The sequence below is a fragment of the Zootoca vivipara genome, chromosome 6 (assembly GCF_963506605.1).
Source record: "Zootoca vivipara chromosome 6, rZooViv1.1, whole genome shotgun sequence".
Lineage (NCBI taxonomy): Eukaryota > Metazoa > Chordata > Lepidosauria > Squamata > Lacertidae > Zootoca > Zootoca vivipara.
In genome coordinates this window covers 28,842,849-28,867,895 of record NC_083281.1, presented here as the reverse complement: position 1 = coordinate 28,867,895, position 25,047 = coordinate 28,842,849, and the positions used below count along the sequence as shown (strand labels likewise).

Sequence of the window (25,047 nt, the reverse complement as noted above, 5' to 3'; positions counted from 1 at the left end):
GCAGCAGGGATCATTCACTTTGTAATCTGGCCACCCTCATGACTTTTTCCAGGCCTGATTTCCACCCTGCAATTGCAGTGCCTGCTTATCCAGTGTGGACACGCCTAGAACTACTGGGGCATTTTGGGGATCCTGTGTCTTTCATTAGAAGCTTCCTCCATCTCCAGTTGCCTCAATGTGTCTGTGAATTACTGATGAATTGCGCCTTCATGAATTGCCCACCCTGTGGAGCGCACTCCACTCAGATGTCATAGAAATAAACAACTGTTTGATTTCTAGAAGCCAGCCCAGTATGAGGAAGTTTTTAATGTTTGATATTTTATTTACAGGTAGGTAGCCGTTTTGGTCTGAGTCGAAACAAAATTAAAAAATTCCTTCAGTAGCACCTTAAAGACCAACTAAACTTAGCTGGTCTTTAAGGTGCTACTGAAGGAATTTTTTTATTTTGATATTTTATTGTCTTCTTAATATTTTGTTGGGAGCCGCTCAAAGTGGCTGGGACAACCCTGTCAGATGGACGGCATGTTGTTGTTGTTGTTGTTGTTGTTGTTGTTGTTGTTGTTGTTGTTGTTACTACTACTACTACTACTATTACTACCGCTTGATTAATGAGTTCCTGTGCTCAGCAGAGGGCTTAAACACCCATTTTCTTTAATTGTGAAATAGCACTATTGCAGCAAAGCAGTACCTCGGCAGGGCTTCAAAGTCTCTACTGTGGAAACAATTCAAAGCAAATGTGTTTCAAAGGGTATCAATTGGAATAGGGAAAAGCCTATTATGGGTAGCATTGATTGACTAGTGACTAGTGCATGTGACAATCACCAACATGCTTTGCCCCACCTTCCAGTCTCCAGAGTTCTTTTGCAGCTGTTTTTATGGCAACTGTTCATGAGGCTATTCTTTAATACTGTAAAGGAAAAATATAAACTTAGATATGCTGCTTAATGTCGTGGCAGGGGGCTTAGATGTGCTACTTAAAGAGGGGAAACCTGGATGGACAACTCAGCTGAAGCATGAAAAGAATGACAATATTGATAGCTGAATTAGCATCCAAACTCCTGTGTGAAAAGAATCAAGACATGTTGCAAAGGATGTCTCACATAATGGTGAAGAACCCACTATATAATCACATTCACGCTATACATTGCTTTCCCCAAGGAATAATGGGAGCTGTAGTTTGCCACTTGCAGATATACAATTCCCAGCACCTTACCAAACTACACTTCCCATAATTCTTTGAGGGAAGCCATGTGCTTTAGATTTGCTTTAAATGCACGGCAATGATGGGAATGCTCCATTTCTCTTCACAAGAGATTTTCAGGATTGTGCAAAAGAGCACATTTCTGAATTGGCTGGATGTGCTATTACACTTGAGCTGAAACAACAACAAAAATGCAGCGACCACAAAAAGCTAATCTAATCATATTAACAAAGGCCAATAAACTATATTTTAATATAGGAATAATCCCCCCCCCCCGCAATTACTTGGATTTAATTGCATGCTTGCATTGTGGATTATATTATTAAAGACAGTTGATTAGATTAGATTAAATCAACCCTTTTGCAATTATTGCACTACTTCTGGGCCCTGCATAATAAAATAACACGAAGACCAATAGTTTCAGAGCACAAACAGACACCAGGATCTTGAGAGTTGAGGAAGCAGCTCAAGACAAGCAATGACCAGACAAAAATCAGTAGTACTCTCAGCTGTGTGAGAAGCAGCACTGGCTGGCAAAGTCTAGCTGCCATTTTAATTTCCCACGGTGCCCCTCTTTCCCACAATGAGCGATGCTACACCAGGGGCATTGTGGGCAATAAAAACGGCAGCTGAAGAATCAGAATGTAGCTCAGAATGTTAGGTCAGACTTTTTCATGTGGGAGCTGAGCCAGCATTTGCGATAGGGTGGTGCCACAGGGCTCGCCCTGCCTACAACAGCATCGCTGTTACTTACCTAGATAGTAGGTGGTGGTGTGGCACTGAGGATGGAATTGCATAGGTGGACTGGCAGCAATGCTGACTGCTTGCACTGCTGCATCCGTGCCCTGCTTCCAAACTGTCCAGGTAAACAGCACTGACACAGCTGTTGGGAGAGCAGCTCTGCAGCATTTCCCCACCACCCTGCTGTTCCTATTGATACTGGAGCATATCTAGCACATGTACAGTGCCGGATTTACGTATAAGCTAAACAATCTATAGCTTAGGGCCCAACTCTATTGCCCCCCCCCCCAAAAAAAAGTAAAGGAAAAAAAACCCTGGTTGTACATTTCCAAAATATAAGATTAAAAACAAATAAAATAAAACCTACAAAAAAGCAACAGTGTTTTGTGTTGTGTAGGCTCTTATGATGCAAATAATGGGCCCCGCTTGCTAGTCTGCTCCCTAAAATATCACTGGTTTGCTCGTTTCTATACAGTATAGGGTGCCCACATTCTGCATGGACTTTCCATTCTGCATGGACTTTTCAACAATTACTTTGATAAAATAACATATTTTGTTATGCACAAATGGCTTTAGATACCCATTAGGTCCATAAATTACCATATAGCAGGGGTTCCCAAACTAAGGCCCGGGCGCCGAATGCGGCCCAATTGCCTTCTAAATCTGGTCCGTGGACGGTTTGGGAATCAGCATGTTTTTACATGAGTAGAATGTGTTATTTTATTTAAAATGCATCTCTGGTTATTTGTGGGACCTGCCTGGTGTTTTTACATGAGTAGAATGTGTCCTTTTATTTAAAACGCATCTCTGGGTTATTTGTGGGGCATAGGGATTCATTCATATATTTTTTTCAAAATATAGTCCGGTCCCCCACAAGGTCTGAGGGACAGTGGACCGGCCCCCTGCTGAAAAAGTTTGCTGACCCCTGCCATATAGCATATATTCAACACAAAAAACCAGTGACAATTTGTTGTTGACAAAGGACAGCTGGACCTATAAAGGGCCCCATTACCTTCAGCAGCTTAGGGCCTCATCAAACCTAAATCCAGCCCTGCACATGTGACTTTATGTTTTGTACACAGTTTGAATTTTTTGCTGCGAGTAAATAAATACACAGATCTGAAAGCTCTATCTGAAGGTATATGTCGAGTGATACACTAAATGGTGGCGGGGAAGTGTATTTTTTAAATGTACGATTTCAAGATTTTTGCTTCATGACAAGGAGCTTTTACACAGGCCTGCACTACAAAGGAATCTGTTTTCTCGGGGGGGGGGGGAGTTAATAGGGTTGCCATATTCCAAAAAGTTGCATTCCTGACACCAACAAAGTTGTTGAGCTTTTTTGGAACAAACCCAAATTGCTGAGCTTCTGGGGGGAAGCTTTTTCCATACCTCCGGGTTTCCCCCTGACATTTTGCCGTTTCGGCAAATCCCCCCCTCCCGAGACATCATTTTTACACCCGAAAACCAGGTTGTGTCAGGAATTTTCCCGATGTACAGCAAGCCTAGTTTAAAGATTTGTAATTATATCTTTCAGAGGAAATTTAGTCAAACTGAGAGTTCGTAACGCACGTCCACAATGCTGAGTACAGCGAAATCTGGATTTCACAAAGCCAGGAAATTAATTGAATAATTTAAATTATGAGACACTCCTGCCCTGTTACCTAAACTCTTTCCACACCCTACTTGAAACTAAAGTACTTGGATTTCAGCAAATTCATCCCACTTGACGTCAGTGAGAGGAAAGGAGCTTCATAATAAGTTCCAGTTTAGCTTGGCTCGATTATATATGCCTACTTGCTATTGTGTGCCCTGCATAATTTATTCTCATGGCAACCTATGTGAATCTGAGGCCACATCAGATTTAATTCAGATTGCAAATGGTATTAGTTGTCATGAATTAATCCAGGTAGCACTGGGAGCTGTGATTCGGAGCTAGTGGTTTGGGCTTAGACATGACTAAAGTCCTCAAAATTCCTGGGGAAAGCTAGGGCATTTTTTTATTTTAAAAAATACAACTGTGATTCAAATAAATGTAACAAAAACCCAATGGGTTGCTTGTTGTTGTTGTTTAATTAAAAGCAGCCCCCAGTGGCAATGATTTTGAGCAGAGTATGCAGCTACCACTCACCCTTTTATTGCTGGCTATTTTCCAGTTAAAAACGTAGGTTTATTTTAAGTACAGTTGTGAGCTTTCAGGTGTGTATTTGCTAGAGTTGTACACCAGCCACAACATTTGCCTTGGATCTTATTCTGTGGTGTTGGGAAGCAACCTGTTCTGATTTGTATCTGCCATGCGTCTTTCTGATTGGATTCTGATTTGTTATTCAGGTCCAAATCAGATCTCTGAAATTCTCCCCATTGACTATAATGGGGAACCTAAAAACAGCTGTAGCATTTTTATTTTTGCAGAAGCAGATAAAATTTGCAGGCAAAAAACCCAAAAAGACAAAAGAAGAGAAGTGGAATGAAAACAAATTTCCTGAAGTACTGATTTTTAATTTTTAGCAAACAGAAATGAAACTGATTTGTAAAAATGTTACAAGAGACATTGCACATATTTTTGTAAATCGAGAAAATCTTTAATAAAAAGAAAAGGAAAAAAAGAAAGTGATTGGAATGGATGCCAATAGTTCACCGCCCTGCTTTCCCAGGCAAAACGTGCAGAATAAAAATGATCGTGGGGTGGGGGAAAGGACTCTTATTTACAGCAACATCCCTCCCCCAAATCACTCTGGAATACCCTGGGAAAATAATTCATTGAGATTAAAAGCTAGGCCTGTCTGTCCAAACAAAATATTCCTTGCACTTCTCCACCCCATCCCTTCTTTGTTCTCTTCCCCCACAAGCTCGAGTCAGCCTGGTTCTGCTTTTTAAAAATACAGTTGCCATTTTATTTTAAATGGCAAAATGCAACCTTTCTTGGCGGGGGGTACTCAAGTCTACAGAGTCACAGGAATTTAGGGAGTCCCTGATCTAACTCAAGACATCCTGTTAGTGCTACAGTCACGAAAATCATCCCCGTTTCCCTTGTACTCAGACCAATGTACACCTCTAGTATTTTCCGTGGCAAATAGGAGCCTGCAATCTGACAAGGGAGAAAAGAAAAATGTTTGAACTTGGGCCAATTAAAGATCCCTTCCACAGCTTCCCAAGGTTTATTTATTTTATTTTATTTATTTTATATTATTTTATTGGAATTCTGTTACATTTGCCTGAGATTCTGAATCTCATGGGTTCAAGCCCCACCTTGGGCAAAAGATTCCTGCATTGCAGGGGGTTGGACTAAATCAGGCATCCCCAAACTTCGGCCCTCCATATGTTTTGGACTACAATTCCCATCTTCCCCAACCACTGGTCCTGTTAGCTTGGGATCATGGGAGTTGTAGGCCAAAACATCTGGAGGGCCACAGTTTGAGGATGCCTGGACTAAATCATCCTTGCGGTCCCTTCCAACTCTACAATTTTACGATTCTGTGATTTGCACGCCTCATATTAGGTTGTCCCAAAGACATTTTGACCCTGGATGTTCCCACCTTACAGCACTCTGAAATGGACTTGGAGCCGCAGTTACTGATTTTCTCTTTGCTCTTACTGAGTTTCATTTTGGCAGTCTAAATAAAGGATGTTGTCGATGCCCGTGATGGAAGCTGCATTAATTTCCTGGCATGTTAATCATGCTCTGTTCAAGTGGGACATTTAAGAGCGTTGCGGAGGTGGCAAGCTATCTCTTCATTCATTTGCATTTGATAAGGGCAGCGAATCCAGTTCCAGCGCAAGCATTTTTGTGGTTCTGAGTCACTCATGAAAAGTCCCGGTGAGCAGGGTGTGTGTCGAAAATGGACCCCCTCACCGTGTTGCAACCATTTGCTCTTGTGAATCATGCTACGCCCACAAGGGCATCGAGGGGTCATCGTGCTGAACTCATCCTTCCCATACATTGGTGTGGTTCGATAATTTCAAACGCTGGACTTAAGGATCTTAGGGGACGTCCCCCTTCTTCATATGTTACAGGCATTGCTTCCAAATGTGTTGAGGCAGCTGTGCTGCATTGGGGGGTTCCTCCTGCTGTTCACTGGAAGGTTAGGCTTGTTTCCCCCAAACCCTAGCCTGATGGCACCCCGACTCTCACAAGTGTAAAAGAAAAAAGAAAAAGAGGTTTGTAGAGGCCGTGTGGGCGCAGCATTATAAGCCGGTAGCTGCCAGGAAAGTGTTGCAATGGAAGCTGCACAAAGGCCCTGCTTGGAGATGCTCTAATCATAGGGTGGCAAGCACCTTGGTTCTAATTCTCTCAACCCAGCTTCGCCCATTGGAGTCATCTGAATCACAGAGACCTGCCTGCAGGCAGAATGTGGAAGGCGCAGCATTGCAGCAAACACAGCCCCAGCACCGTAGGTGATGTGTTTCAGCAAGATATCGGCGTTATCATCCACATTCCTGGTATCGGCCTATCTACCTATATCTATTTATATAATATAGCTATGAGTTGTGGGGTTGGCATATAGAAGTAAGTGCAATGCTATTTTTCTAGAAAAGGAGAATAGCAATGCACCTCCTATGCTCAAACCTGTATATTTATAAACAAACACATTGAGTAAGTTTTTATCAGTGTAGATAGACCCACTGAAATGAATGAGCCTAATTTAGGCATGCTCATTAATTTCAATAGACCTAGTCTGAGAAGGACTCTCATTGGGGGGGGGGGGTTACAACCCAAGTATTATAAAATACTATAAGCCCAGTAAGTGCTAAAACTTTGGAGATTCTTACTGTTTGGTGCAGCAAGATAGACAGGCAGACAGGATGACAGGCTGTATCTGATACGTTGCTCTATGTTAGTTAACACTGTCCAATAATGTAGGCCGTGCGGAGAAAAAAATAGATGCTGAGGAGGATGATAATTTGGCTAAACGCACAGCTGTTGACAGCAGGTATTCCCAGGCCACCCTTTTCATCCGAACAAAACACTAGTCCAGCTTCTTGGATGGAAGGCTTAATCTGTAATATAAAGTATTTTCTCAGTTTGTTTTGATGCAATGTGGATGATTGCATACAAGACTTAACAGTTGTACGTGTTTTTGTCTTGGAAGACAATACTTTATGCTTGGTGTTGTTGTTGTTTTTAAATCTATAAGTTTGTGATCATGCCACTTTAAAAAGTCATGGCTTTGCCCAACAAATCCTGAGAAAGGGTGTTGAGAGTTGTTAGAAGATCCCTATTCCCTTCACTGAGCTACAGTTTCCAGACCGGTATAACAGTCAGTCCCTCTTCCTGGGGAAGTCTGAAACTGTAGCTCTCAAAGGAGGCTGGTATGGTGTCTCCTAACAACTCTCAGCACCTTTAAGAAACCATAGTTCCTACAATTCTTTGGGAAAGCTGTACAGTAACTGTTTAAAGTGGTATTGTGCTTCTTTAAATGTATTGTGCAGATGGGGCCTGACTGGGATGGAGGGATAGGAAAGGCGTCAGTGTTTGCATGCTCCCCCAGCACAAAATTACCCTCTAGATTATCAGCAGTTAATCAGTTAATTGAGAAATTAACTGCTTTTTTGAGGATTCAGCAACTTTCGCTCTGTTTCTCCTCATGAGCTGCAAAGCGCAACAAATTTCCTGGCAGGCTGCAGAAGGCCGTGACAAGTAGCATCTCGTTGAGATATTTAAAAGCCATAAGTCAATGCGCCTCAGATTTGGAATCAAGAGATGTTTAGAAGCAGGACGGTTCATGTTGACTTTTCTTTTGTTCTGTAACTCCTACTGTTCTTTCATCCTATCTTTTTCGTACCCCATCTTTAAGAACAGGTTCTCCCACATCACCTAATCAACAAAAAGATAAGGCAGCAAACATGTTCACACTACATAATAATCAAAAGGAGAAGAAGCCCCACACTAGGGATGGGGAAGAAATTTGATTCAGCTGGCTTTTAAAGGAGATCTTAGCCAATTTTTGCTTTCCAAAACAAATGAACTGATAAAAACCAGAAACTCTTTGAAATTCACACTTCTCCGAATTTTGCAATGCCAAGTAATGTGTACGAAAACTGCATATGTTAGGGTGAAGTGCGTATAAAAATGCACATGTTGGTGAAAATAGCATACTAGTTTGCATTATTTATGGGGAAATGGCAAAAAAAATGTTTTAGGGGAAACTGCATACCAAAATAAGAGATATCTGCACTAAAATGTTCCTGAATTTTCATGATGACTTTAAAAAGAGAATTGCAAACTGATGTGGTAATGTGTTGAACTAAAACTGAGATTGGGAAAATGAGTAACAGAAAGGGGCAGATTCACTTCAGAGAACCAGTTTCTAGGGCATGTAGGGCATTAGAAGTCAATACCATTACCTTAAATGGGGCTTGGGGACAAATTGGCAGCCGTTGTAATTGGTACAGGATTGGAGTAATGTGCGCAAAACGACCTTGACTGCATAGCATCCTGGTGGCTGCATTTTGAACCAACTGCAATTTCAGAACTGCGTTCAAAGCCAGTTTCTGGACCGTCTTCATCACTGCCACCAACTACACCTGTGATGATGGAAGGCATGGTTAATCCTGTACCAAAATATGTGCTCTTTTAGCAGCGACTGTTTCCGATTTTGTGTAGGTTTCCTGTCTCTGACTATCAGTCTTCCTCTTTGCCCTTGCTCAAAAGTGCAGGCCTGTAATTTGGCATACCTAACTGGCAGACAAGTTTGAAATGCATTGACTGTTAATTAATTTGTGGTCGGCAGTAATCTTACCCAGGCAATTAGGCTTTCATCTTGCCAGATTGATAGATTTTACATGCTGCCCTGGGAACGTGTGTGCCAAACTGATAATTGATATGTGATGAAGCTTTGTAGTCTCTTTCTTTTCAGTTTTTTTGTTATTAATATTGTTTTCCTGTTCTTTCCTACCTTGTGAAACTGTAAGATGTGCCAGAGATATACCTACATACACATTTATTTATTTTCTAACTAACTGCTAAAGTTCCTGCCAACCTAGCAGTTCGAAAGCACGTCAAAATGCAAGTAGATAAATAGGAACCGCTACAGCGGGAAGGTAAACGGCGTTTCCATGTGCTGCTCTGGTTTGCCAGAAGCGGCTTTGTCATGCTGGCCACATGACCTGGAAGCTATACGCCGGCTCCCTCGGCCAATAATGCGAGATGAGCGCGCAACCCCAGAGTCGGTCACGACTGGATCTAATGGTCAGGGGTCCCTTTACCTTTACCTTTTAACTGCTAAAGTAGACCTTTAGATAGTCTATCATGCTTGCAAGTATGCTTTTTAGCTATTCTTTTTTTGGCTACCTAAAATTCTACCATAACTTCTAGATTATATAGAAAAAGATCTCTCCGATCAATGCCCCTGTTACAGTGGAACCTCGGTTCCCAAACGAAATCCGTTTCGGAAAACCAAAGCATGGCTTCCCATTGGTGGCAAGAGCTTCTTGCACTCAGTGGAAGCTGCATCGCATGTTCGTGTTCCGAAAAACGAAAACGGAAGCATTTACTTTTGGGCTTTTGGCGTCTGGGAACCGAAATGTATGAGAACGGAGGCGTTCGAGAACGGAGGTTCCACTGTACAGTTTATCAAGCGTGAGCTCTGTTTTCATGCTGGTTTTGACAACTGTATCGAAAGCAAACCTGGATGTTGTAGTCCGACCACTGTCAGGTTGGGGTAGGGCTGATCCATCATCTCATGAGACTATTTGCAGGCTGTCCTTTAGTGATCCTCTAGACCAGGCATGTCAAACCTGCGACCCTCCAGATGTTTTGGCCTACAACTCCCATGATCCCCAGCTAGCAGGACCAGTGGTTGGGGAAGATGGGAATTGTAGTCCAAAACATCTGGAGGGCCGCAGGTTTGACATGCCTGCTCTAGACCATGGATAGGCAAACTAAGGCCCAGGGGCTGGATCTGGCCCAATTGCCTTCTAAATCTGGCCTGCGGACAGTCCAGGAATCAGCATATTTTTACATGAGTAGAATGTGTCCTTTTATTTAAAATGCATCTCTGGGTTATTTGTGGGGCATAGGAATTCGTTCATCCCCCCTCCAAAATATAGTCCGGCCCCAGGGGCATCTTTCCCGTTGAGCTGAGTGACACCGCGCACCACGGCGCCCGCCCAGCAGGGGCGCATCGAAGGGCGCATCGAGGAGGCACACGGAGCTGCCTGCATTTCCGCCTCACCCGCTTCGTTTCTTTCCCGGTGGCGGTGCCTGAAGCGAGGTGGCGGCGGCGCTGCCTCCTTTGAGGGGCAGCGCCCCCCCACCCGCTCAAGCCAGCCCAGCTGCCCAACGCCACATGCTCCTCAGGGCGCAGATCGCCGCGCCTTCACCCATTCACAAAGAGCCCCTAGATTACAGGCTCAGCAGGAACATGAGTCACATGGTTTCTGCCCCACTCTGGTGTACTGTATCACTATTTAAATTATAAAATTCTACATTTGCATCTCTAAATGTGATTTGAGGCGTGCAAATGTTATGCAAACCTGTGCCCTCTTTTATTTTTGGTGACGTGTTTCCTCATTTTGGGGGGTGCGTGGTAATTGCTAATTCTTAATTTGTCACCGTTCATAATTTCCTTTGCACAGGCTGCAGGTTTTATTATTATTATTTTTATTATTTTGCAATGAGAGCTGGGTGGCCATATTACACATCTTACTGCTGCTACTGCAAAATGCTTCCTCTTACCTTTCAAGGCTTGGAACCCAGGTATCCGAGGGAACATTTCTCAAACCAAACTGATACACTGAAAGAACGTGGCTTCCCTCTCCCCCCAAAGAATCCTATGAACTGTAGTTTAAGGGAACTGGGAATCATAAATCCGTGAGGGCTTAACTACGGTCCCCAGGATTCCTTTGGGAGGAGTGATGGTTGTTCAAGTAATATTGATGTGCTTTGGTGGTATGGATATGATCCAACTTGCCCCCACATTAAAAGCTGCTTCCAAAGGCCTCTCCCAAGTGCCCCCACCATCAGAGGGTGGCAAGATGGGTGGTGACTGGAAGGAGGGTTTCCTTTGTTGTTGTGTGGGATTTTCTGCTAGAGTTACTCCCTGTTATCTTTTAAGCTTTTATCTTTAAGGCACCATGAAAATATGTTTTTATTCTGATTTTCCCAGGCTTTTTAATTGCTGCTGTTTTTATCTCTGCTGGATTGTTTGTTTCTATAACGCCCTTCAGTGGAAAGGAAGGGAGGTTCAGAACGGGTGAACAATGACAGAAACATCATTGAATGTTGCCTCTAATTATGTTGCCTCTCACCTGTTGTTGTTGTTGTTGTTGTTGTTGTTGTTGTTGTTGTTGTTGTTGATTTATTAGTCGCCTTCTAAACAACTGTCTCGAGGCAACTTATACATAATTCAAAGCAATTCAAAGCAGAAGACCCAAAGTTTTAATAAAGAATGGGAGACCACTATAAGCAGACGAAAACATTAACAGGATTGAAATAACACTTGTAATGTAGCAAATATTGTTGACAAAATGGAGAGCCATAAAATATGGATTACAGAATAATATGCAGTTGAAAAGGTTGACAACAGGACCCAGAGAGGGAAAGGTGGAAGTCCAGAGATTCAGAGAAATCTCTAAATATGAATATATATACAGGTGAAACTCGGAAAATTAGAATATTGTCGAAAAGTGCATTTATTTCAGTAATGCAACTTATTTTTATTTTTATTTTTACTTTTACAAATGCTTTCTTTTGGAAATTCCGCAGTAATAAAACAAATAGTTGCAATAATACAAAAATAAACATCACTATTACATTTCATTAATTACATTCGTTTTATAATTGACCCGCCTAACGACAAATAATTACAATTACAACAAATAAAGGGTTGACATATCTTGTTTTGCATGTCATGCATCTATCTCATATATTTTAAGTTGCATTACTGAAATAAATGCACTTTTCGACAATATTCTAATTTTCCGAGTTTCACCTGTATTTGGGGTTGTTAAAATTCTATACTTGTAAAATCAAATAAAAATTATTATTATTTTAAATTAAAAAAAGCAGTTTAAAATGCAAAAATAACAAGTACATTTGAAACACGACTAAAAGTAGGCACTTGTGATAGAGACCAGGGGAGCTGGCCCCTGGGGGCCAAGGAACTGGGCCTCCCACAATCAATGTCTTGGTTGGCTCCATGGGACTCACAACAAGAACAGTTCTGTGACCTAGGATGGTGGCTGTGGGTTCTCTTCCAGTTCTTGAAAGGGCCTTTCCTGTTTTCATTCATTCTTTCATTGATATCTCACCTTTTGCTCAAAGGAACTTGAAGTGGCATACACGAGATTTCCCCCTCCTCATTTAACCTCCACAACAACCCTCTGAGGTAGGTTGGCTTAGGCCAGGCATCCCCAAACTTCGGCCCTCCAGATGTTTTGGACTACAATTCCCTTCATCCCTGACCACTGGTCCTGTTAGCTAGGGACCATGGGAGTTGTAGGCCAAAACATCTGGAGGGCCGCAGTTTGGCGATGCCTGGCTTAGGCTGAGAAGCAGTGACTGGCCCAGTGAGCTTCATGACCAAATGGGGATTCAGCTGGGTGTGTGAAGTAAAACACAGCAAAGACCGTTTCAAGGGCAGAAAGTCACCTATGGTAATCCACAGTCATATACCTGGATCCTTCATGAAACAGTCACCTACAGATGAACATCCATTATGTAACAAGGGGTACCAAAGGCAGAAACTGGAGCTGCAAAAAATGCACTACCCTGAGAACCGATGGTGCTATAGGAGACTCTTGAGAGTCCCATGGACTGCAAGAAGATCAAACCTATCCATTATTAAGGAAATCAGCCCTGAGTGCTCACTGGAAGGACAGATCCTGAAGCTGAGGCTCCAATACTTTGGCCACCTCATGAGAAGAGAAGACTCCCTGGAAAACACCCTGATGTTGGGAAAGATTGAGGGCACAAGGAGAAGGGGACGACAGAGGACGAGATGGTTGGACAGTGTTCTCGAAGCTACCAACATGAGTCTGACCAAACTGCGGGAGGCAGTGGAAGACAGGAGTGCCTGGCGTGCTCTGGTCCATGGGGTCATGAAGAGTCGGACACGACTAAACCACAACAACAACAAGAGCTGATGGGGGCTGAGTAGGAATATAAATGCTCTAAAATACTTTGCATGTACCCCAGCTAATGTAAACTGCTTTGGAATTCCAATTTGTTTCCTAGTGGAATTCCTTATTTTCTTGTGGTCCCTACCCTGCCTCAACCTTTGTCCTGATGACTCCAGATGTTCCTCAAAGTAAGCAAACTCCAGCAAAATTCCCATCCGGATTCTCCGGGCAATTTGGTGGGTGTGGCAATCCATCCACAAATCAACCATGCGTGCCATTTAATAATATAATTTAACAGCCTAACTAACAGGTACTCTCAGGGAGTCTGTGATACAATGTGATGTAATTGCAGCCGCAATTAATTGGAGCCATTTTGTAAACGGCCTCAAAAATCTGGCTCTGCATGTTCTGGGATGATGGCACCACTCTTGGAACTGGGTAGGAACCCAAATCGCTTTTGTCAACATGGAGGCTGTATGGGGAAAGGCTGTAGCTCAGCAGCGTTCAGAAGGTCACGGTTTTAATCTCCAGCATCTCCAAGCAGGGCTCAGAAAGACTGCTGTAGACAATGCTTAGCTGGCTGGGCCGGTAGTAGCACCTACAGGACAGCTTGAAGCAAGCTTCCCATGTTCCTCTCTTCATGCTTTTCCAACAGTAATGTGTTTGTCTGCTAGTCACTATCTGCCGTTGCTGATCCCTCAAGAGGTTGCAACTGTTGGCATGTGCTTCCACGGGTTACTGAAGACACCAGCCGCTTCCAGATGACCAGTTCATTGAACATTCGTCCTGATTTGTTTGGGGGGGTTATACAATGGCTGCGAGGTCATACAATGCCTGCTGTTATTTATGATTGAGGCATTTATTGATGCAGTGGCTGCTAATCTGTCAACCAGTAAGTTTCATGGCTGAGTGGGGATTTGAACCCTGGTCTCCTAGATCATAGACTCATAGAATCCTAGAGTTGGAAGGAACCCTGAGGGTCACCGAGTCCAGCCCCCTGCAATGCAGAAATCTCAACTAGATCATACATGACCTAGAGCATGCATGGGATGCACCTCACTGCGTTCCATCCTGAATGTTTTCATTCAAATACATGTATCTTTAGTTGTCTTGCTTTTCAGTGTTTCGGCTGTTTGAGTTGTTGGCCTCCATCTGTCTCAAGAGACAATGGGAGTGTGCCTCCGGTGTGAAGTCAAACTGCTGTGTTAGCATCACCCAAGCGACCTCCCTGGGGCACAAGCCTGGGCAGTGTGTAAGAAGGTCCTGGGCTGCCCAGACAGCAAGATCCCCCTCTGAGCCACACTGATGTGGTCCAAAGAAACAGAGCAATACATTCGGCACCACCTTAACTGCAGGCATTGCTGGAAGTGGATGGCAAAAATTTAAATTGGTGTGATTGAAAGTTAATGTACTTTCTCAAATTGCCACTTGGCCATAAAGCTCGTTGGGTGACCTTGGCACGCTCAATCCTTCATCTTACCCTAATTACTGGATTGTTGTGAGGATAAAGGGATGGGGTGTGACTGAAAACTCTGCTCCTGGGAGGAAGAGTGGGATAAAAATGTACTATTTCTGAAAAGGCACTGTGGTTGGAATCTGGAGAAGATAATTGATTGGAATCAATTGATAGAAGCCAGGTGATGAATCATTTTTTTTTTAAAAAAAATTAAACCTTCTTTTGGTGTACAGTCCCATTGACAGGAACCCTCCTTCCTCCTGGTTGTTTAGTGCTTTGCACCTGTTCCTCCAGTATCAATGCCTTTTGCCCCGATCCATCCGATTTGCTTGCCTCTCCAGTTTAGCAGCCCTGGAGCCAGCAATACACGCCTCAGTCGTTGCCTCATCTTTGCCATCCCTTCAGAGAGATGCCTATTTCCTAGGCTCATCTTTTGTTTGTGTTTGGTCTTAAGCAGACTTGGAGAAGAGGTGGGAGGGGTGGTGCGGCAGAATGTGGCCCCTCCTTAGCTAAGACATCGGATTCACAAAGGGCAGCATTGTTGACAGGAGAGGAAGTGCACAGCTTCTTTCTGGAGCCCCAGACTTCCTTTTGTGCTGTGTTTCAAGGCACATTCTGGGCTTTAAAGCTCCATGGCCGAGCAGGGATGGCTTTTTTCTTTTTAAACTGGCACTCCTTGGGAAAACCCGCGTTTTACCTCTGAATCGGAGCATTTGGCAATTGCCATTTGCTCCAATTCAGTGGTAAAACATAGGTTCTCTCCGGGAAATCACTGGGACAACAAAACCCGCTCAGACACAAAGCTTTAAAATGCCGACCTGTCTGTGCCTGAGAATTGTGTGGCAAAAAAGGAAGTCTGGATGGGCCTAGAGAACAAGCAAGGGGATGGTTGACCTTTCAGAGGGAAGGACACCATCCTGCAGTTCTGGAAAGCAGGGGGCAGGCAGAAGTGTTGATCTGAGATGAAAAATCATGGCACCGATTTTCATTTTTTAAAAATAAATAAATTTTATTAGTGCTTCTAGAGGAAAAATACAAAAATCAATACTGAATATCTTTTCCCTCAATTGTGTGTGTGTGTGTGTGTGTGTGTGTGTGTGTCCAAACTAAGACTTTGATCTAACGACAATAAAAACATAAAGAGAAGGGGGAAGAGAGGAATAAAGAAAGAAAGAGAGAGAAAGAAAAGGAAATAGAAAAGGGGTTAAAAGAGAGAGAGAGAAAATAAAATCCAGAAGCTATTGCACTAGTTTTCAAACAAGCACTGGGAAAAAGAAAACATCACCTCTACTGATTCCAGGGCTACAGATTTGGGTGCCAGGTATCTGTCAGATATTTGCTTCAGCAACCATCATTTGACCTTTTACATTGAGTATTTAACAAGTAGGGACTAGTAATAGAATGCTTTGGCATATTCCCCAGCCTCTAACAGGAGCTCTTATGTTCAACGCTCTAACCAGCTTGGAATTGGGGAGAGTTGTTGGTCTCTTTGGGGATCAAGGAGAAGAAAGAGGACACCTTTTTTCATTCTTTCCCATCTTCCTGGAACTTTTCCACTGTCTGCCAGACCCAAATAGGGTGACCAGATGCAGAAAGGACAGGAGCTCCTGCACCCACATGAAATATACATAAAAGTCATCAATAAAATCAGACCCTAAAGACAAGCCTTTGATGTGTGTCTTCTACTGTACATACCTATTAATGGCTCAGGAGAACTTCTCCTCTTTTGTGTCTGGTCACCTGAGATGCATGCAAACCCGGATACTTTGTTTCAGAGACGAATAACCTTTGGCCCTCCACTTCTTGTTGGGACACAGTTGCCATCACCTCTGACCAACTGCTGTACTGGCTGGTGACAGTTAAGAGTCTATCAACATCTGGAGGGCCAGTGGTTTGTCTTATTGCTATATAGCTTGGAAGGGAGTAAGTTTCTAGTGAGCAAGAAAGGTGAAAGTGCACCCTCTTCCTGGAACCTCCCTGGTCTTCAGCCATCTTGACAGCAGTGCTATCTGGGTTTCCAATATAGAGTGAGTAACCAAAACATGGCATTTCCAGGGAACAGGGCAAGCTTATTCTTTTCATTTAAAACACATACACCCTCTGCCTTTCCTCTGGGGAGCTGAAGGCAGGTGACAACAAGATAAAACTATGAATTCACAATTCAAAACAACCATCCCAATTTCCAGAGGAGTTGCAGTGTGAGTCTTCTGCGACAAACGCACCAGGGAGTCTGATGGCATCTTAGAGACTATCAACAAACAGATAACGTCAAAACTGTCAGCTGAGGGGGTCCGCTGGCTGCATCTTCAGCACGTGCTACATTTAATATCCAATCCAGCAGTCCTCTCTCTCTCTTTTAAAAATATATTTATTAATTTTTTATAATAAAAAATAATTTTATTATAATAAGAAAACATAGAAAACAACTAACATATCTTATACATACCACAAAAACAACAAAAATAAAAACATAAAAATACATCACTCAATCTTATATTCCATATCTTTGTCGACGTCCTCCTTTCCCTCCTTTCTACGTTTCTATATATCACTTACTTAGCACTTTCTAAATCTTAATAATATTCTATTTCTTAATTATCTCATCTAAATATTACTCTTAATCCCTTTTCAATGAAAAATTTCCAAAACCTCATGATATAATTTTAATCTTAAGAGCATAATAACATCCTATCATATATCTAAATCTGAACACATATTACTTTAATCTAACCTACTTGTGCAACCTCCTTATACTTCCAAATCCTTTATTGAATATTACTAATCTTATAATTCTTTTCTAAATAAACTTTAAATTTCTTCCAATCTTCTTCCACTGATTCTTCTCCCTGGTCCCGGAGTCTCCCAGTCAGTTCAAACAGTTCCATAAATTCTATTCCAATTCCTTGCTAATACAATTCTAGCTGCTGTTGTGGCATAAAAAAAGGTAACATCTTTCTTAGGTAATTCCTTTCTTGTAATACCTAGTAAAAAGGCTTCTGGCTTCTTAATAAACGTGTTTTTAAACACTTCCAGCAGTCCTCTCTTAACCTGCTTTGAAAAGTTGATCATCAATATGGACTCAAGATCTAAAAGACAACTATGTATTATAGATAAGATATTTAGTAATGCCCAGTTGGGTCAAACCAATATTATAAAACAAATCTGGGACTCTGAAACGGGAGTAGAATTTGGAGAGAGGTGATTTCTCCTGTTTATTCTTGCTTTGTATGAAATTCAATAATATATATATATATTAAAAACGACTAACAGAACTATCCAAGCCACCTTTCCTGAGGTGGGTGGGTGTATTGGGTAGAGGTCTCCTTCTGCCCAACCCTGCCAGTCTGTACCTGTGGAATGATGCCAGGCAGGTGGAAATTCCATCGGTGGGTTATCTGCTGGCATCGTCCCTGGAATGGGGCATCTTTCGGGGTGGGGAAGGGCTGAGTCAGCCCAGGATTTGTTGAATCTGGAGCCAGCACCACTCCCATCGCATGACATCACTGGGACTGATCTAGGCTAAGCTACTCCAGGCTGGCCCAGTGACTTGCCTGACCCCACCGCAATCTTCTGACCTTGGTGAAGTGGACCGCAGTCCATGAAAGCTCATGGCTTTGTGGTCCTCACCTTCTGACAGGAGTGCTTCAGGTTACTCCATCACCATCCTTGATATGCCTCCACCTCCATGACACTTAACATTTGTTGGCTACGGAGCTTGCTCAGCCATTGCTGGGTTAATTTGGAGGTTGCTGTTTTCTTGATGCCCCCCACCAATCTCTCTCCCCCCCCCGACCCTGGAAGTACTGTAATTTATTAAGAATTGTACTCCTGCAAATCTTAGGGTCTCCCTGATATTCAGCAGCTGATGAACACCTGGGGGGGGGGAAGCTTTTGAATCCCTTCCATGTGAAAAGGGAACGGTGGCAGTAATTAAGAGATAGACACATTAGAATCACAGCCTCATTCCTTTGATCTAGATAAGGAACTTGGATTACCGTCAAGGAGCTACACAAATCCCAGGCTCCAGACAAGTCTGTGCAGCCAAAATACTTAACACGGAAGCATCTGTTCAAGAGGCTTAAAATCATTTTTGTATCTCTATTAAGTCTGACTTTAGCAACTGTTCAGGCGGAAAGATAAGGCTGAGCAGAAGCACTTGTAATGCAAATGAGCATTCTGGTCGGTGTCTCTTACATTCGTGTTACATATCTGATGGAAGCGAGGGCGCTTTAAGCTTTATTTGTGAAAACACCTACAGAGAATCAGAAAACCCTCCCTGAAACCAGTGGCAATTCACATTTACCAATACAGAGGTTGTCTCCCTCCCAGTTCCGCTGTCTTTCAGCACCTCAGGCTTAGCTTTCAATATAAAAACATCAATCAAATATTGAAATTCGGTTGGGAGTTTGTCTTCCTTTCTGAACTGTCACTTTCACATTGCATATAGCGAATAGCGCAGTCCTTTGTACCCGATGCAAGTCCTCCTGAGAATAGAACCGCTAATATTAATGAACATTATTAAGTTAGGTCCTTTCATCTCAGTGGATTTGCTGTGGGTAAAACTTAGTTTGATACAACCCTATGTTTCTATAGATCACATAGGCTCTTGTTTATGTATTATTGATGTAATGAATTCATAGCCCGCTCTTAAAGAGATGTTCTTTCCAAAGCACCTTACAAAAATATACCTGAAATTATAACCAATGAAATATAATTTGCAGCTTATTTAAGCATCTACTTCATTGTATTACTAAAAGCCAGCACAAATGTAATAAATAGCCCAGTGTGACTTAACATGCACACAAAAAACAGGCCATTAACCCCATTTATACAGTTCAGCCTTAAAGTAGCCACTGAAGGTTCCCATGACAAAAAGAAACAACTATTTCAACTTCATTTCACAAATTACATGTGAAAATAATCACTTATAAAAATGGCAGAAGGGAAGATTTTACCCTAAAAGGCAGCGTACAAATGTTTTAGATAAATAAATTTAAGATCTATTGTATGTTATAGCTTCTAAAGAGCACTAGTTTGGTGTAGTGGTTATAGTGTCAAACTAGGGACGCGGGTGGAGCTGTGGTCTAAATCACTGAGCCTCTTGGGTTTGCTGATCAGAAGGTCAGTAGTTTGAATCCCCGCAACAGGGTGAGCTCCCGTTGCTGTGTCCCAGCTCTTGCCAACCTAGCAGCTTGAAAGCACGCCAGTGCAAGTAGATAAATAGGTACCACTGTGGCGGGAAGGTAAACGGCATTTCCGTGCACTCTGGCTTCCATCACAGTGTTCCGTTGTGCCAGAAGCGATTTGGTCATGCTGACCACATGACCCAGAAAGCTGTCTGTTGACAAACACCGGCTCCCTTGACCTGAAAGCGAGACAAACGCCGCAACCCCATAGTTGCCTTTGACTGGACTTAACCGTCCAGAGGTCCTTTACCTTTACCTTTTATAGTGTCAAACTAGGAGCTGGGAAACCAGGGTTAAAATAACCACTCAGCCAAGAAGCTCACTAGGTTACCTTGGGCTACTCACTCTCCCTTTTAAATTAACCTATCTCACACAATTATTGAGAAGACACAATGTGTGGTGGGAGGGAGGGCATGTATGTCATTTTGAGCTTCCTGCCCCTCACCTTCCATGGGTGCTTTTGCTTGGCTAAAATGTCATTTTGAACTGTGGTAATGCCTCTGGTACGTCTGGAAGGAGCCTAGAGAGATATGTATGTACATACGTTATATAGAAAGCTGTGGCTAGAATGCAACCTATTTCACAATGGTAAGGTTCATACCCAACACTCTCTCCACTTTGGCCTCTAGCCGCCCCCCACTGTCCCTGGCCACGCCTGTTGCGGGTGTGATGTTGCAGCCCGCTGCTGCTGCCCCTTACAAGGACCTGTGCAAGTGTGTACAAAGCTGCGGGCCACAGGTGAGAATTAATGCATGCACGGACTACATGAGAAGAGGAGGAAGCTGACAGCCAGTGAATCTTCCTGGAGTGGTTGTAAGCAAGGAGGCAGTCTGGTGGGGGCTGGCTGAAGGCAAAATGTGGTTGGTGGTGGGGCAGAGCCCCATTTGCCCTAAAGAACCAGCCTCCACTGCTTAGCAGTGACTCTTCGCGCCAGGGACAGGGAACCTGTGGCCCTTCAAGATGTTGCTGGACTCCAGCTCCCATCATCCCTGACCATTGGTCATGCTGGCCGGGGACAATGGGAGTTAAAGTGCAACAGCACCAGGAAGGCCTATCTCTGCTTTACAAGGTCTGCTGTGTGTCGCTTCTATGGGAAGCCACCGAGAGGATGTCAACAGCACGAGGCATTATAGAATGGACGAGCTGCTAACCATTCAGAATTGTCACCTTGGGAGTTGAAAGCCACACCCAAGGAGTCACCAGAGAATCGTTTCCATGCACATGGCGTAGCCTAACCTTTCCAAGGCACGTGGCCTCACCCTCAGCTTAAGTAGATGGAGTTTGTTATTATTAGGTGGCACATTGGAGGGAAACACCTGGCATCATAAGCGTTGTTGGAAAAGAGGTGGCTCCAGACAGGTTGTTCTTGAGATGATTCAAACTTGGCCTTATGGTGACACAATCATGTGTTTTAATGCAGGTTCAGGTTCTGGGGGGCTCTTCAACAAGATGCCTCCCTCCTTGCCGCCGTGGTAGGAACATAGGAAGCTGTCTTATATCAAGTCAGATGTTTGGTCTGTCTAGCTCAGTACACTGCTTAGCAGCAGCTCTATGGGGTTTTCAGGCAAGGGGTCTACCTGGAGATGCCAGGGATTGAACCTGGGACCTTCTGCTTGCAAGGCAGATGCTCTACCACTGAGCTATGGCTCTTCCATCCATTGGGGGTGCCTGTGGCCATCCTGATCCTGTTGCTGACATGCATCCATTTGCCCTGTCAGTCTGCTCCCCATCCTCACACCTGCCCAGCTTGCTGCATTTCCAGCACTGTGTCTAGTTGCGCAAGCCACTTCAGCTCTTTTGCAGAACTGCAAAGGTTTAGGATTGCTCCCAAATAAGGAACCTGTGTTCCAAAGCACACCGAGGAGTAATAAATCTTATTGGTTGGCACTTTTGAAAACTCATTGTTGCCTTCTTTCTAGTTTCTGTGCCTCCTTCCTGGCTGGGGCCTGTGTGTGAGTGCACGTGTGCCTCAACTTCTGAGTAGTCGTCCAAAGGGCACCAGGTTGGCAAAGGTTGCAGTGCAACCTTGGGGGACCTTGCCTAGATAGCAGCACCCCTGTTTGTGTGCATTGCTTGTTTGTTGAGAGAGTGCATTCCTGCCCCCTGGTGGCAACCCCCTACTCTGGTGGAGGTACAGAAACTGCCTCCTCTCAGGCTAGTTCAGAAGAGTTAAAGGTATATATAAATACAGAAGTTGAGCGATGACATGGAGTCATTAAGAGTGAATTGAACTTCCGAGTTGCCTAACCAGATCACAGCAAAAAAGGCTGTATGGTCCACTGCTCTTTGTCTTCAAACACCTTGGAAGCTTGCAACAGTGGTGGACTTGGGTAATATGGCACCCTGTGCGAGGCCAACATTTGACACCCTCCGGCCTCCTTGCTGCCTTCTCAAATCTGGCTAAGTGAGGCGCTGGGCTTTGGGAAGGAGGTGCAAGGCTCTGGCAGGATCCTAGAGCCCTCCCACATCCTTCCCAAAGCTGGGTAAGTGCTAACCAAGCTTTGGGAAAGAGGGAGGTGGACTCTAGGACTCTGTCAGAGGTTCACGCCTCTTCCCCCAAACCTGGCACCTTGCTTCCTGGGCTTTGAGAAGCTGCCCCCCCCGGCTCAACACCTAGTTATGTGCATACCACTCACACAGCCATAAATCTGCCCCAGCAGTTGTCTGCTGTTTTCTACCCTGTTTCTGATGAAACTATAAGGGGGGGGGGCTTTTAGGCCTAAGGGCCACATTCCCTTATAGGGAACCTTCTGGGAATGGGGGCACAAGCCAGTGGTGGGCAAGGCCAGAGGCAAAAGTGGAGTGAGGCATCTTCACAGTTCAAGGACACTCTTCAGTCTTGCAAGAAGGGGATGCAGCAGGGGTGTGGCCTAGGAAGAGGCATTGCCTAGGGAGAGTCCCAAGGGCTGGCTAAAGACCTCAGGACTCACATGTGGTCCATCCCCATGACAAGGTAGCCAAATTCTCCAGACCTGTATAAAAGGCAGTGATGTGGAACCTGTGGCCCTCCAAGTGTTGGACTCCAACTCTTACCAGTGTGCCCAATCACTAGGGATGATTAGAGATGGGTGAGAAATTCCATTCAGTTTGTATTTAGAGGCAAACTGACTGAATTTGAATTCTACGAAACAAAACACAAATCAAAGCACAGCCCTTTTTCGCAACTCACACGTTTCTGAATTTTGCAATGCCAAGTAGCGTGTTTTTAAAAAATGCATGCACTAAGGTTAAGTGTGCATATAAATGCACATATTAGTGGAAATAGCATACAAAAATGCATTTAGTGTGGGGAAATTGCTTTGCAGAAATGTGCATGTTAGGAAAACAATCGCATGCAACATTGTGTATATTAAGGGAAATTTGTACTAAAGTGCTTCCGAATTTTCATGGGGGCTTGTTTTTGTTTTTATTTGCAAACTGTTGTGAAAATGTGGAGAGGTGAACTTAAGATTGGGGGAAAATGAGAAACTGAAATTGACCCATTCGCCTATCCCTAGGGATGATGGGAGTCTGACAACAGGTGCTCCACCCCCTGATATAATATATTTTAAGACTCTGTGTGTGTAGAATTGGAAAGGGGAGTGTTAATGGAGCTGGAAAACAACAATCCTAACAAAGTTAGGAAGTCTGACTTTTGTTAGGCAGGTTGGCTGATGGTGCTCAACAGCTGGACTTCTGAAAGATTAAGAAAGACCTGAAAGGTTTGTACCTTTCCCCCAACCCAAGCTAAGGTTGATGTGGTCTAGATGTCTTCATGAAAAGGACAGACTTTCCTTGGAGATAGAGGAAGACACAGAGAGCTGAGTTTGAGCTCTGCAAGCATCATAGGGTGCTGGTGACTGTCTCTCTATGGACTTTGGCTGTCTCCTGGAGTGTTCAACCTGTGCTTCCAATGATAGTCAACCCATATATTTGTAAATAAGTGAAAACATTATGACAAGCCTCCAGGGACGTCCATCCAAAGGGGTTTGAGCATGCAAGGCTGCACTCCAGGAGCTTCTCATCAATTAGAGAAGTGGGATGAGCATAACAATATGATGCCCTTGTTAAAGGCTTAGGAGCCTCTGTTGGGAACAAATAATCAGTGATGGGGAGAACATTTCAAAAGCAGATCAAGTGATCCACATGGGCAAGGCCTCTCAGTCTTGTGCTGCAACTAAGATCTAGCTATCTCCTGCATGTTCCTAGCACTTCCAGATGTTGAAGAGACATCACATGATCTAATTTTAATCCTTACAACAGTCCTGCAAAGGAAAGTCCATATTGCAGATGGAGGGGCTGAGGCTGAGGCCCAAGATGGGTTCGTGGCGGAGGTGAGAGCGAAACCGTGGAATTCCTCATCTGCACCTCGGCGTCTTGCCCAATGCACTGTGCTCTTCATAGTTCCCAACAGGGAAAGATCTTCTTACATTTTTAACTTGAACATTTTCAGCTGTCAGGGACCTTATTGCATTCTCCAGTTGCAGTCAGAACATCCTTACCTTGGTAGATCAGACTTTTAATAGGTTCCTGACACTTTTAAAAACTAGTTCTGCTTCTGTGCAGCCTGACACAGTGCTGGATTTACGTATAAACTAAACAAGCTATAGCTTAGGGCTCCACTCTCTTGCCCCCCCCCCAAATAAATAAAGAAAAAAACACACTGGCTGTACCTTTCCAAAATATAAGATAAAAAAACAAAATAAAACCTACATACAACCACAGTGTTTTGTTTTGTGTAGGCTCCTATGATGTAAGTAATGGGGCCCGCCTGCTAGCCTGCTCCCTAAAATATCACTGGTTTGTTCATTTCTATATATAGGGTGCCTACATTCTGCATGGACTGGTTGCATCTAGGTCCATAAATTACCATGTAGCATACATTCAACACAAAAAAACAGAAACCATTTGTTGTTGACAAAGGACAGCTGGAACTATAAAGGGCCCCATTACCTTCAGTAGCGTAGGGCCTCATCAAACCTAAATCCGGCCCATCTAAAACAGGGATGGGGACACTTTTGGAGGCCGCATGCCAATAGTGGGTGGGACCAGAGGCAAGAGCGGGTGGAGCAATGAACATAAATTTTACCTTCGCGCAGGAGGCTAGTTTCTACGCCCACTCACACACCCTTCTCTGTCCTCCATCCAGGCAAGCAAAAGTAATTTGGACACAATCCAACCTAGCAAACACACTCGAGAATGTGAAGCAAGGCTGGTGAGGGGGTGTGGCCTGGGAAGGTAGGGTATTAATTTACAAAGCCCTGAACAACTTAGGTCCAGCGTACTGCTTCATATTATGCCAGCATGGTCACTGAGATCACCTTCAGGGACATGATTGGTGGTTCCCCAAGTTCGCAAGGTTTATCTGACAGCAGCAAGAAACTTTCGTCCCATTGGCACTGTCCTGTGGAATGTCGTGGCAA

General features: G+C 43.7%; 1 non-coding gene across 1 annotated transcript; it reads right to left on the bottom strand.

Annotated features, from left to right (window-relative positions):
- Positions 1 to 21,223: 21,223 nt before the first annotated feature.
- Positions 21,224 to 21,292, bottom strand: TRNAA-UGC (transfer RNA alanine (anticodon UGC)). Its single transcript has one exon. It is a non-coding gene; the product is annotated as a tRNA-Ala (tRNA).
- Positions 21,293 to 25,047: the final 3,755 nt, after the last annotated feature.